The 12,723-nt window shown below is 42.9% G+C and overlaps 1 long non-coding RNA gene across 1 annotated transcript; it reads right to left on the reverse strand.

The window, feature by feature from the left end:
• Window positions 1–5,334: 5,334 nt before the first annotated feature.
• LOC123980736 lies at window positions 5,335–7,465 on the reverse strand. The gene is made up of 3 exons (XR_006827546.1): window positions 7,331–7,465; window positions 6,814–6,994; window positions 5,335–6,010 (listed from the first exon to the last, which is right to left on the reverse strand). It is a non-coding gene; the product is annotated as an uncharacterized LOC123980736 (long non-coding RNA).
• Between the last annotated feature and the right edge of the window lie 5,258 nt (window positions 7,466–12,723).

Consider the following 12,723-nt stretch of genomic DNA (forward strand, 5'->3'; position numbering starts at 1 on the left):
CCTGACCTTAACCCTATAGAAAATCTATGGAGTATTGTGAAGAGGAAGATGCGATACGCCAGACCCAACAATGCAGAAGAGCTGAAGGCCACTATCAGAGCAACCTGGGCTCTCATAACACCTGAGCAGTGCCACAGACTGATCGACTCATGCCACGCCGCATTGCTGCAGTAATTCAGGCAAAAGGAGCCCCAACTAAGTAGTGAGTGCTGTACATGCTCATACTTTTCATGTTCATACTTTTCACAGTTGGCCAACATTTGTAAAAATCCTTTTTTTGTATTGGTCTTCAGTAATATTCTAATGTTCGGAGATACTGAATTTGGGATTTTCATTAGTTGTCAGTTTTAATCATCACAATTAAATTAAATAAACAGTTTGAAATATATCAGTCTGTGAGTAATGAATGAATATAATATCCAAGTTTCACTTTTTGAATGAAATTACTGAAATAAATCAACTTTTTGATGATATTCTAATTATATGACCAGCACCTGTATGGCACTTAACAATTTGTAGTCCGATACATTCAGCTTCCAGGTTGACACCTCTCCCTCCCAATATGTTTAATAAAAGGTCCCCAAGTGCTAAAAAACTTTGGGTTGCCATCAAGACACAGTGTCATTTAACCATTTAAGGAGAGGAGGCGGATTTCCACTCCCTCAGGATAACCCTTTATTCAATAACCATATCAAACATGAGAGTTTGTTGTTATGCTGGAAGGAGAGAAAACAAGTGGTTGGAACAGCCTAATATCACAGAGAGACTGTCAGGGATTAGCTGTCTATTGTATATGCAACTGTACACATTGAACATGTCATCCCAACAGTTCTTGAGCTTGGGACAGGCCCAGAAAAGATGTCCAAGTGACATCAGACTCTCACACTCAAGCTGCCTAAAAAGTGCTCATTGCTTACCTTATTAGGGATTACCAAACACCAATTGTAAGTCGCTTTGGATAAAAGACGACCTGTCTGTGGTCTCTGAATCACCTCCATCCACAGTAACATCCACTCCCACACGGCCACACACTTGTCAACTGCTCCATTAACTTCCTCAGCACTGCATCATCCACATTCAACATAACAGACTCAGCGCTACTCACATGTAGCACGCCGTTGACCTCACGATGCCGCCCACCGCTGTAACGCAAACAGCTTCACCAGGTCGTATCGCTCCCCGTGGCCCTTTTTGAGATTATTTCTTAAGTGGGTTTGTTGATGTAACAGGGAAAGGTATGAAGTAATTTCACTGATCCCAGTGTTTTCTGACCTTCTAGCTTTAGGTATTTCTCACATGTTGTTGTCCTTGTCAGGAAGACAACAATAGACTGATTAGTTAAAGACAGTAGCCCGGGCATCAGGCTAACAGATCTCATTGTTCTCTGGGAATCTTACAAGGTTGAGTCCTACAAGAATGTTTACAAGAACTCACTGGCTCCACAGATCAGAGTACAACTCATGAATAGCGAGAGATTCCAACGTGACGAAGCATTGGAGTCTAAACATCAGGTAGATTAGTTGTTCTAGGTGAAAGGTGACCTAGAGAAACCTACAGTCACTAGGGGGAAGACAGAAACATAAAAGGGATGAAAAGATGTTCTTCAGATTTGGTGTTGGCCTGTTGTATGCTGGCACTGTGTCTCCTCGGCCGGGCTCAATAAACCACGCTATGTTAAATCTTCATCAGTCTCCGAAACTTCTTCACACCTGAACCTTGCTCACAGTATTTCTTCAACACCCCTTGTGTCTGATTTATCCCATCTATATTCCCTATTTTTCTCATTCATGTCTCAGCAGGCTGCACACCCTACTCCTGCACCCCTCTATCCCAGCATCCTTTCTTCTTCCCTACCTGCCATCCATCCCGCCACAGCGTTCCTTTCTTTCCTGGGTTCAGACCTCGGTAACACTAGGCCTTTCTGTGTGAAGTTTGCATGTTCTGCCCGCTCTGGTTTCCTTCCACCATCAAACTGGTGCAAACAAACATGCATGCTAAAATTCGGCCAGAGTAATTGTTCTTTTTCTACCACAGGGTGACCATCCCTCCCCTCTTCGAGCCCTTCATCCTTTCCTTCCTGAACCTTCTCGCTAACCATACAAACTACCTTTCGTACCTCAATTCTTAGTCTGAGTTACTGAACTGGTTGTTAACGTAGAGATCCTTAATAGAAGACAGATCTTTCTTCGACCAGTGTGCAAAAACAGCATCTATCAAGCCAGGCTTAAAGCAGGGGTTTTGACCTATAGGAGCATACATAGATTGAGATAATAATCTTAAACACATTACATAAAATAAAGTGATCCTGCAGTTGTTTTATAGGTAGATTTGGTTTGGAATGAAAATGGCCGTTAAGGATGCAGCAGTAAGCCGTGCTGCCTTACAGGACTCAATCTCGGGCCATCTGGGATTGAAGGCGGTCCCCTATCTGGCCACAGTTGATGTGTGCTTCCAGAAAAACCCATTACAGGCTCAACAGACCCAGGCCACGTTCTGTAGGTGCGCCTTGGAGATTGGAGGGGACTTGTTAGCCCAGATAAAGAGTTTAGTGCTACACCTTATCCCAGTGATAGGAGGACTGACTCTAAGAGAGATGACCAAAGGCTCGAGAGCCAGGGCCAGAGCATGGGGGGGAGGCAGAAACCCTGTCTAGTCCCACGGTGCAGGGTTTGGAGCCTCTGGGTCTGGGGTGGGTCTGGGGTGGGTCTGCGCGCTGGGGGGGCTGGGCCCGTCCTGGGGATGGGCGGGGTTGTCGCTGACTCCGGGGTGCAGCCGGTGCTAGAGGGGCTCTTGCTATAAGCCCTGGGCTGGAGGGACCTGGCGTCCTCCTGCTTAGGGGGGTGGGGGACGGGACTGAATGAATGATGGGGCCAGTCAGGAATCTGGTCTTCTAGCCTCCCTATGACCTCCTTCACCTTTCCCCCTTTGGTCATGTCTCACAACATACACCCTTAGGACCCTGGGGGGCGGGCAGCCTGCAGGGCGTTTGGGGGGTGGGGCTGCTTTATTGCGGCCTCGCACTTCTTCCTCCCCCACTGCCCGCCCCTCAATTTTAATTACACATTAGACACAGAGGGCTTGGGGGGTGGGAGGGGCACGATGGGAGGCTCCACTACCTGACAGTTGTGGGGTGCCTGTGTCACAACTACCCTCCAATTTTAGTTGCACCTTAGTTACCACACACCTTATCTTTACTCCACCATACAACACTTCACAATCCATTTCATGCATCCAACACAAGACAACACATTTACAGAGGCAGGCAGAGGGGTGAAGGAGTGTGGGAGATTCTCATTGGCCTCGTGTCCTACCCCTGGAGCCCCGGGTGTCGGGGGTGCTGTGGGGGAGGCATTTCCTCGTTGGCTTGGAGGGACCTGTTTGCATCCCTGTTCTGCTTCATTGGCCTCGGATCCATGCTTCCCCATTTCTCTGTCGGCCAGTTGTTGGACCCCTCTGGATACTGAGGTATAGAGTTAGTTTTCGGGATGTGCAGTGTGGGTGCGGGGCAGGGCTGTGCTCTGGTTTGTTCTGGATTTGTGCCTGGAGTTCTCGGCCCTTGCCGGGTGGGTGGGTTGTTAGTGGCATGCAGCTGACCTAGTTGATTTTGCCTCGTTGCTGGTTTGGCTGGTGTTGCACGGCGGCCGGGGGGTGTGCTGGGCATGGGGGATGTCGGCTGGCGCCGGCGGCCTTAGTTTTTTCCGGCGGTTCCGACTTTTATTGGCGGGTGCACGGTGACCTGTGCGGCGCGTTTGCTGCCGGGCTGGGACTGTCGTGTTGTTCCATTTGCTCTCTCTCGTTTGCCCGTCCTCGCACGCGGGATTCGCGGGGGGCTGCTGGGCATGGGTGTCGCCGTGCTCGCGCAGTGTGCGCGTTGGGATCGTCACTTGTGCATTGGTGTTGATGATTACATGGCATTTGGGCCTTTTGGTTGTTTGCTGCGCGGCGGTGGGGTGCTGCTCTTCCGCGGGTTGCGCTTTTTGCGTTCCGTCGGCATTATGTTGTCAACTGGCATTTGGGTCGGGGTCTTCTGCGTTTGCATCGCGGTGCATCTGGGAGTCTGTTTTTTTTTTGATAGATTTATTCTTTTTCTTTTTCCCACCCCTATTGGCTACTGGGGTTCTTGCCTGCCTGTTGCTGGGGTAGGTGTGGCACAGTCGTGGTGTCCCACTCTCACTAACAACTACATTCTTTAACAGGCTTATGTGCACACACATGTACGTACACACACACACACACACACACACACACACACACACACATAGTCTCACACATAGACTCAAACAAATGTAGGTTGTCCCTGGTAGAATTATTCCTGATGCTTTTCTTTCAGTTACTTATTTAAATCAATTATTATTCCAACTCTCGTGGCTGTGCTGTGTTGCTTATTTAGTGTGCTGGACTGTTTCTTGTTTTCATTTTTCTCTTAGTGGTCTTACTATGTCAGCTGTTTATTGCTGCTGTTCGGCTGGTTGTCTTTTACTATTATTATTATTTTTTGTTGTTTTTCTCCTCCCCAAGCCCCCCTCTCTGTTCTATTGCAGGTTTCGTTGCTTTCTGCAATTGGTGTTTCCCACAGCTTTTCCCTGTTGTCCCCACCTTTCATCCCTCTTCTCTTACAGGTCTTGTCCTTTCTCTGTGCTGTCTGTTTGTGCCCCCCCATCCCCGTGTCTGCCCCCCTGTCCGGCCCGGTGACAAATCAATACATAATTAAATAAATAATAAAACAGACAAAGGAGTATATTAATACTCTCTTGTTAAAGTAAAATCTGTCTGGCACAATATGGTATCGAGGTCATTATACTCTATACCAGGCTGCTGGGCAGGACAGGGTTAAAAAAAAGAAAAAAAGAAAGCATTCTAAGTTTCTAAAGAAATGGCAGCAGAATGGGGTAGTTTAGTAGAGTACATTATGTTTAACATACGCCGGAACCTATCTGGAATGAAAACTATTTGGTTAGTGTCGATTAGTGTGCCAAAATGCTGGTTTGTTTAAACTTTTGCGATAATCTTCTGATCAGTGTTTAGCAAGCTCAAAAGGCGAGACGATGCATTAGTGTCATCCCTTTTTTTTTTTTTGGAGAAGACAATATGAGCACCAAACAAAATGGTTGAAAAATTCCATCTTTCACTCAGCAATTTACCATCCGAAGTAAAAGTGTGTGTGAGAGTATAAAATATTCAACCTGAGGACCCATGTTTGTGTCTGAGATAATGTGAAACCCTCAAATAATACAAAGACACTTTAACAAGAAAAAAACAACTATACTTACCAAAAACTCCAAAATACATTCTGGGACATGTGGAACAAATTAAGCACAAGCAAACCACATGGAGCCCCATTCAAAACTTCAGAATGTGGAGAAAACATTTTGAAGATCTTTATAAAGACATACTACCAAAAGCAACAAATTCAAATCACAAACTGATCAAAGACTCACCAAATTGGAAAGCATTAAAGACAACCAAAACCCACTTGATTTTCCAATATCAAGAATTAATCTCTAAACAAAAAAACAAACATGTGCCACTGACAGCATTTCAAATGAAACAATTAAAAACAGCACTTCTGAACAGCAGATGGCAGTGCTCAAATTATTAACACTGTTTTAATTTATTCTGTAGCATTTTAAACAGATATTTTAAATTTCATAAATAAACACAGTATCTTGAGTAAAAACGACACAGGCTTCCTTCCAAAGCGTTGCGCTACCGACCACATTTTTACCCCGCACACCCTCATTGAAAAACATGTACATCAAACAAAACACAGTAAAATAGTTGCCTGTTTTGTTGACTTTAAAAAGGCATTTGATTCAATTTGGTACGATGGACATGAGGTCAAGGACATGATCAAAAGGAGGCGTTCGGCAAGTAAATTCAGTCCTACACTATATGACATCTACATAAATCAATTAGCAGTGCAATTGGACCAATGTACAGCATTAAACTTTTTGATGCACGTCCTCAAGACTCCCTCCAATTCAAGGTTCTTCAAACCCAAGAGCTGAACCTGGAAGAGAGACATTTATACCAGCTAGTTCTGAAACTAAGAAATCCTGCAACATGTCACACACACCTTAAATACATATTTGGAACATTGGGAGGGAAAAAAAATAAAATAAAAACCACACACAATCTAAGTTGTTATCCGGGCCTGAACAGGCTCACTACAGACTAAGTAACCTGCAACTGAAACACGGACGCATAAAAAGTCCTGGTTACCTAAAGAAGACAGTGTATGTGAGCTCTGTACAACAGGTGACCAAAGCCTGCTTTAATAACAGAATCTTTCATTGCTCTTTAAAAGAATCAACAGCATTTAAACAGCCTAGAAAGGGAGGCGATGTATTCCACAGCCTGTATTCCACAGCTTGAAATGATCGATCACCTCTGGACTTAAAATGAGTGTGGGGAAGCTGAATCTGTGTGAACATAACAGCCAAAGCATCTCTGTTGTCTGTGCTATCCAGACCTCAGGGACAACGTCTCTGTGGGATGAAATGATGGACAGATAGCTGGATAAATAACAGGCTCTCTCAGCTCTCCTCACTCATTTGAGCATACATGTACCTGACGTATGTGTGTTGCTGTGAGTCCATCTGCAAATGAATGAACAAAATGCACAGAAAGACAAGTGCTTGTCTCGGGTCTTTACTTGAAAAACCAGAATGGCCATTATAGTTTTGGCCTTGTTGGCAGGATCACTTGATACTGTGCATGGCTGGAGTCTGGGACTCTAGACTTCAATCCTTCCAAACAAACTACGGATGAGACGTTGAGGGCCTAACGCCTGAGTGTCTGAGGTTTGCTCACCATGATCAACAACAACCTTGGCAACACTCGCTTTTTGGTGAGTTTTTCAAGTAGGGAAATGATTCTAGTCACCAACAGGGACAGACGTTTCAGCAGGGCAGGCCTGGGGCCACTGTGTGAATCGCTGAAGCTTTAGTGTTGAAGAACAACAGCCAAGGAATCACTGTCGGACAGTGGATGTCTTTAGGGTCCAGGACACATCAACAATAAAAAGAAAGGGAAAAAAGGGACAGAGTGAATCACAGGACTAACTCCATAAGAAAAGTAAAAAGGTTTTAAAAAGTGAATATATTGTAAATTGTTGAATGTTTATACTGCAGATGTATGACTGAATTGTGAATGAAAAATTGTATGACATCTGAAACCAGGCTTGTGTGAATGAAACTAACAGAACATGTGTGTGTTACGTGTAGCTGTGAGGCTACGCGGAGTATCAGAGTCTGGACCCAAACGCAGACACGGAAAACAGAATAGATGCAGTCGGTGAGATTTATTGGAACTAACAGGTGAAACTTACAAGTGTTTGTGGCAGTCCAAATACACACAGGGAGGAGCAACTGCAAACGAGTGGAGTCCTAAAAAGGTAACATCCAAAAAATGAAACAACTACTCCAAAAAGTGGGAACAGACAAGAGACATGGATCTGACTACTACAACGAACAAGCCCTGAGTGAAGGAAGCAAACCACTTAAATGCAGGTGAGGGAGAAACTAATCACACACAGGTGAAAACACTAGACAATCAGTAAGACCACAACCACAGGAAGTAAAACAAGACGACAATGGAGGAAGGCATCTACAAACTAAAACTGGAAATACTCAAAACACACACCCACCACACCAGTACAATGAAAGTGTGAATGATGAACAAAGCCTTATAAGAGCTTTTCCATGGTATAGGATAGAAAAGAGTTATTAGAGAAATTCACACTGCGGATCTGTAAAGAATCTTTTCCCAAGCAGACGGATTCAAGGTCCTTATAGCTGTAAGACAGTCCCAGCCTGCATCAGTACCACCAGCACCACAGACAGCAACACAACAGCTGTCAGTGCAAAATCTAGAGCAAGAAACAGGGAGTTAATGCCCTTTCTGAAGATCTACACTCAGTTTGACACCCTGGGAGACGCCACTGGAGAAGGACCTGATACTCTCACTCCCCCATCGAACAAAAAAGAACATTTTCCTCTGGTCTAAAACAGAGACGAGGAATTTGCCACATATAGGCAATAACTGACCTCTGTGGGAAAATAAAAGTCATTTTTCCCCTGAGAATGGACTTAAGGCAAAGTATCAGCTCAGTGAGACAGTAGCAGCATATCTAAACCACACAGCGGGCTCACAAAAACCAGGAGCAATGGGAGGAACAAAGCCTGTCCACAAAGGAGTCCACATGAGAGACTGAAGTCAGAGATAAGTTCACACATGACATGTATTTAAGTGCACGCCTGAACATGAACTGGAGACGATCATTCATGTTTTATTTCTTCTCGTTTAGATTACTGTAACAGAATTTTAACTTGTATGAATAATGTGATGGCAATTTCAAATAAACACCTGAGGCAAGCACACAAAAAAACTCATGGGAATCCATTTATTAATTTTACAATTGCTTTATTTCTTTACAGATCGAAACACAACAAACAACAAGACAATGATCATTTAAATCATTTCATTAGGCCCATTGTAGAATAACAGCGTTACGTATCCTGAAAGTTAGAAGCACATTCAGGATAATTGTTTTAGTAAGCCTGCGCTATGGGAATAACAAGCTCTCTGTCTAACACTCACAGACTGTGACTCACACACACTGACGTCGCTGCCAGAACTTCTTGTGAGTCATCCTTCTTCTGCTACGGGCCACTAAATGATCCATCATTCAGTTCAGTTGTCATAAAGGACTAACTATGGCTGTAGCAAGTATAGATCTAGACGGGATCACACAACATGCCAGGAGGAGAAAGGCTCCAATAATGATGAACAGAGATTTCAACATTTTACTAACAGTCTTCCATCCTCCTGCAGTCAGCCATCACTACATGTCCCCTCTTCCTGTAAGTCCTGGTTTTTCTCTTCGTGCAGCAGATCATTCAGATGTTAGATGAGTCATGTTGTCTGAGACATCTGAGACGTACTTACAACAATCTATTCCAATGAATCCAAGTTGCTCTTTCTGCCACCTTCACTGTTGTTTCTGTTGAGCAGTATCAGACGGCAGCTGTTCCACCTGCGAGCCTCCAGTTCTTTCTCCTGAAATCCTTCACCACAATCCTTTTCTGTTTCTGCCTTTGGGATGCAACTGCTGCTGCGTCCTGCTTAGATGCTGGAAATGCCTCTACCCATTTAGAAAACACAAATACCATGACGAGACAACATGTCCTTCCCCCATACGGTGTCAGTTCAATGAAATCCACCTGCAGATGATCAAAAGGGTTGTCTGGAGGTGGATGTGCCACCTGTGGAATCTGAATAGCCCTCCCCACATTGTTAGTTGCACAAGTTCTGCAACTTTGACAGAATATTTGGAGAACTTATAGAAACTCTTTGTGAACCGGCTGCTGTTTCCTTCCTGTGTCGTACTCCCTTCTGATACGTGGTCGTTACTGTCAACTGACGTGGAAATTGGATATTGCTGGTGAGGGACTGAGCAAATAATTGAGTTACAACAAACTGTTGTCTTTGAAGAATTTATTAATAAAAGAGAAGAAACAGAGAAGTACCACAACAGAAAATCAGCTGATCCAGAGACCTGGTGCCTAGGGCAGCATGGGGCGTCTGGCCCTGAGCAAAGGGATGATTATCATTTACACAGTCTAGGTTTCTAAGTTTTGGGGAACAGAGATCCTCTCCAGGCCTTGAATGAAAGAGTATCAAAGATCACAGGACAGGTGTGGTCAGACAGAGGTTGTAAAAGTGATCAATTAAATGATATAAATGATATAAAATCAATAACTAAAACAAGACTATAAAACAAAGATGAAGAAGATTATTTGCCATCGTGTTACCTCACCTTTCCTTGGATAACAACTAATCGTTTGGGAAGTGAAGATGCTAATTGTGCCAGTTTTGTAATTGGAATTTTTGTTATTTCCTGCTTGGTACAAAATTTCAGCTGCTGAACCGTCTGTGGTCGCAACTGTCTGATTCTCCTCTTAATGATGCGCCATACATTTTAAATAGGAGACAGATCTGGACTGGCAGCAGGCCTTAAAAGAACACGCAATCTGTGTGTACGAAGCCACGTTGTTGTAGCCCGTGCAGAATGAGGCCTGGCATTGTCCTGCTGAAATAAGCATGGATGTCCTGGAAAGAAACGTCGACTTGATGGCAACATATGTCTCTCTAAAATCCCAATTTATGCCTCTGTGTCAGTAGTACCTTCACACACATACAGCTCACCCATGCCATTGGCACTGATGCACCCCCATACCAATGGAGGACTGATCCTGACAAATTCAGAAATAAATAAATACTCAAAAAATAAATAAGCCTCCGATTAAATGCACAAAATATAAAGTAGATAAATAAGTGTAGGCAGTAATTAAATTATACAAGGAGACATAAATCTCTTTTAATTAGCTTCTTTACTTAGTCACCTTTGTAATAATTACCTTATTTATTTATTGTCCGTTATAATCTTCAACTTTATTTATTAGTTACTTCTTTTTAAAATGTATTTATTTATGTGTGTTTTAATATTTTTGTATTTTTTGTTCTTGCTTTGCATTTCTACCCTGTTTATTTCCACAATGGTTATATATTTCTGCCTCCAATTTTTACATTTCTTTGTGCATTTCTGCCTCATTACACAAATGAGGAGGGGCTGTGTCTCCAAAAATACCACCCAGTACCTTTCACTGAAATTTTGCCACAAAGGTGGGGCGCTCCAATGCATCCTTACTTGCAAAGCCTAAATCGGTTGATAGTTGTTTGTGGGCTCTTTTCTGTGGATTGCTATGGACTTGAGGGATAAATGGCTTGCGAAAAGGATTACATGGTCTAATATTACTGAATATGATTATGAGATTCTATGTTGTGAAAGATGCTATATGCTGTTGCTTAATGAGCTACATGTATTGATGTATGTGTCGTTGATCTGAGGTTGCTTAATATACTTTCAGGTGAAATAAGTATGCATTTTCTTTTTTGGGTTTATTTAAAGGTTTTTCACCTAATGGCATATAACTGACGATGAATTGCACTGATGGGTACTCAAGATAAAAAAATGAACTGAATCTGCAAGAAGAAAAAATGATTAAATGACACAGCTGTTCAGTCACTGAGTGGAATCCAGTTCAAAAATCTTTGAGTAGACATTTTCTCTTTCAAGTGGGGAAGCTGCACATTTCTAAAAGGATAACTTGACAATAACAGCTGATGTTTCAGTCCTGTATCTGGCTAGTTTCTTGCTGTAATTCATAGTATATCTGTGAAGAATTAGTATGAAGCTAATTTACTCTAGAGCTCTGCGGTGAAGACAAGTGTGATGTTGACCTCATTAATAAACTAAATGTGACAGGAACACGTTCCTCAGTGAGGAAGATGAGAACATGTCCTGAAACTGTCCTCTGTTCATTTACCTGTCAGTCCAGTCTGATGAGCAGCATGAAGCAGCCCTGAATCACTAACTTACCTCAACACACGGTTAAAGACATAGAGAGCTACAACCAGCATCAACCATCCAGTATGCTAAAAAGGAAAACCCACTGTTCAGAGTGTGAAAGCTGTTAGATGACAGCCTCAAAGTGCTGCAGAGTTTGTTCATCTGTCAGTTACCAGATGGTGTCTGTGGTCCCCTGCAGCAGCTTCTTGTTTTACTGTCGGCTTCTCAAACGTCTGACAGATGAAAGCAAGTAGAGTTAATCATCATAACTGTGTTCACTGTGCAGCTGATCAAGTCATTACTTTAAGCTTTTAGCAGTTTATCTTCCAGAAATGCAGTTTGTAGTTTCCAAAGTGTCCCCTGCAGAAAGCCAAGGTATTTAAAGAAGCAGTCTGACAGTTTGGGAAATCTGCTTGTTCTTGTTGGATCTCAGCTAATAATGAGCTAAAGGTTAAAAAGGGGAAACATACAGTAGACTTTACTAACTTCTACTGAAACATGTTGGTCTGATCTGTTGTGACTGTCTCTGTCACACTTTATCATTTCTGCCCCAAATTATTATCTAAAAAAGTCTGGAAACTTCAGAAAGTGCAGGATGCCTCCCTGGTAACAGCAGGTTGGGCTTTATGTTCATATAGACAATAGAGATTTGTCAACCAGGAGAGATTTTGTTGAACCTTCATTTGTCAGCTTTTAATTCACTGAGTTGCTCAAAGACAAAAATTCACAGTTTGGTCTACAAACTGATTTTTATTGGATTTCCAGAAAATGTACAATTTCATAGAAACTGACATAAACTGTGGTTTAAGATTTTATCCATATTGCCAAAAACACAACAGCTGCTGCAAAACAGCTGCTCTGAATCCCATCCTAAACAGCAGCATGCCTACCACTAAAACAGCAGAAATTACACTTAAAAAGTACAAAGTGCTAAAGACGTGTTGAGATGCTCTCCCTGTGTTAAACATCCAAACAACAGTCCAAATAAAGATTTAGGAAGAAGACAGCGAGGCGGCTAGAATGAGCTCAGTTCATCTAAAATAATATCTGCTTTGCTTCTGGGATTAAAGGAGAATAATGACACACATCAACTTCCAGCTCCAAACTAATAAAACACATTTTATTTCCATGTGTTGAAGCCATCACAGTGAACCAGAGCAAGTTAACCAAAACATTTCCCAGCAGCCACTTCTCCCACAGCAGAGTCCAAACAGTGCTTCCTGTTCTCTACAGTTAGGTGTCTTATTGGAAATGGTCTCAGTAGATGACAGGATCTGTCTCGTCTCTATCCTTTCTATTGGCCTCCATTT

This window comes from Micropterus dolomieu, linkage group LG12 (assembly GCF_021292245.1).
Source record: "Micropterus dolomieu isolate WLL.071019.BEF.003 ecotype Adirondacks linkage group LG12, ASM2129224v1, whole genome shotgun sequence".
Lineage (NCBI taxonomy): Eukaryota > Metazoa > Chordata > Actinopteri > Centrarchiformes > Centrarchidae > Micropterus > Micropterus dolomieu.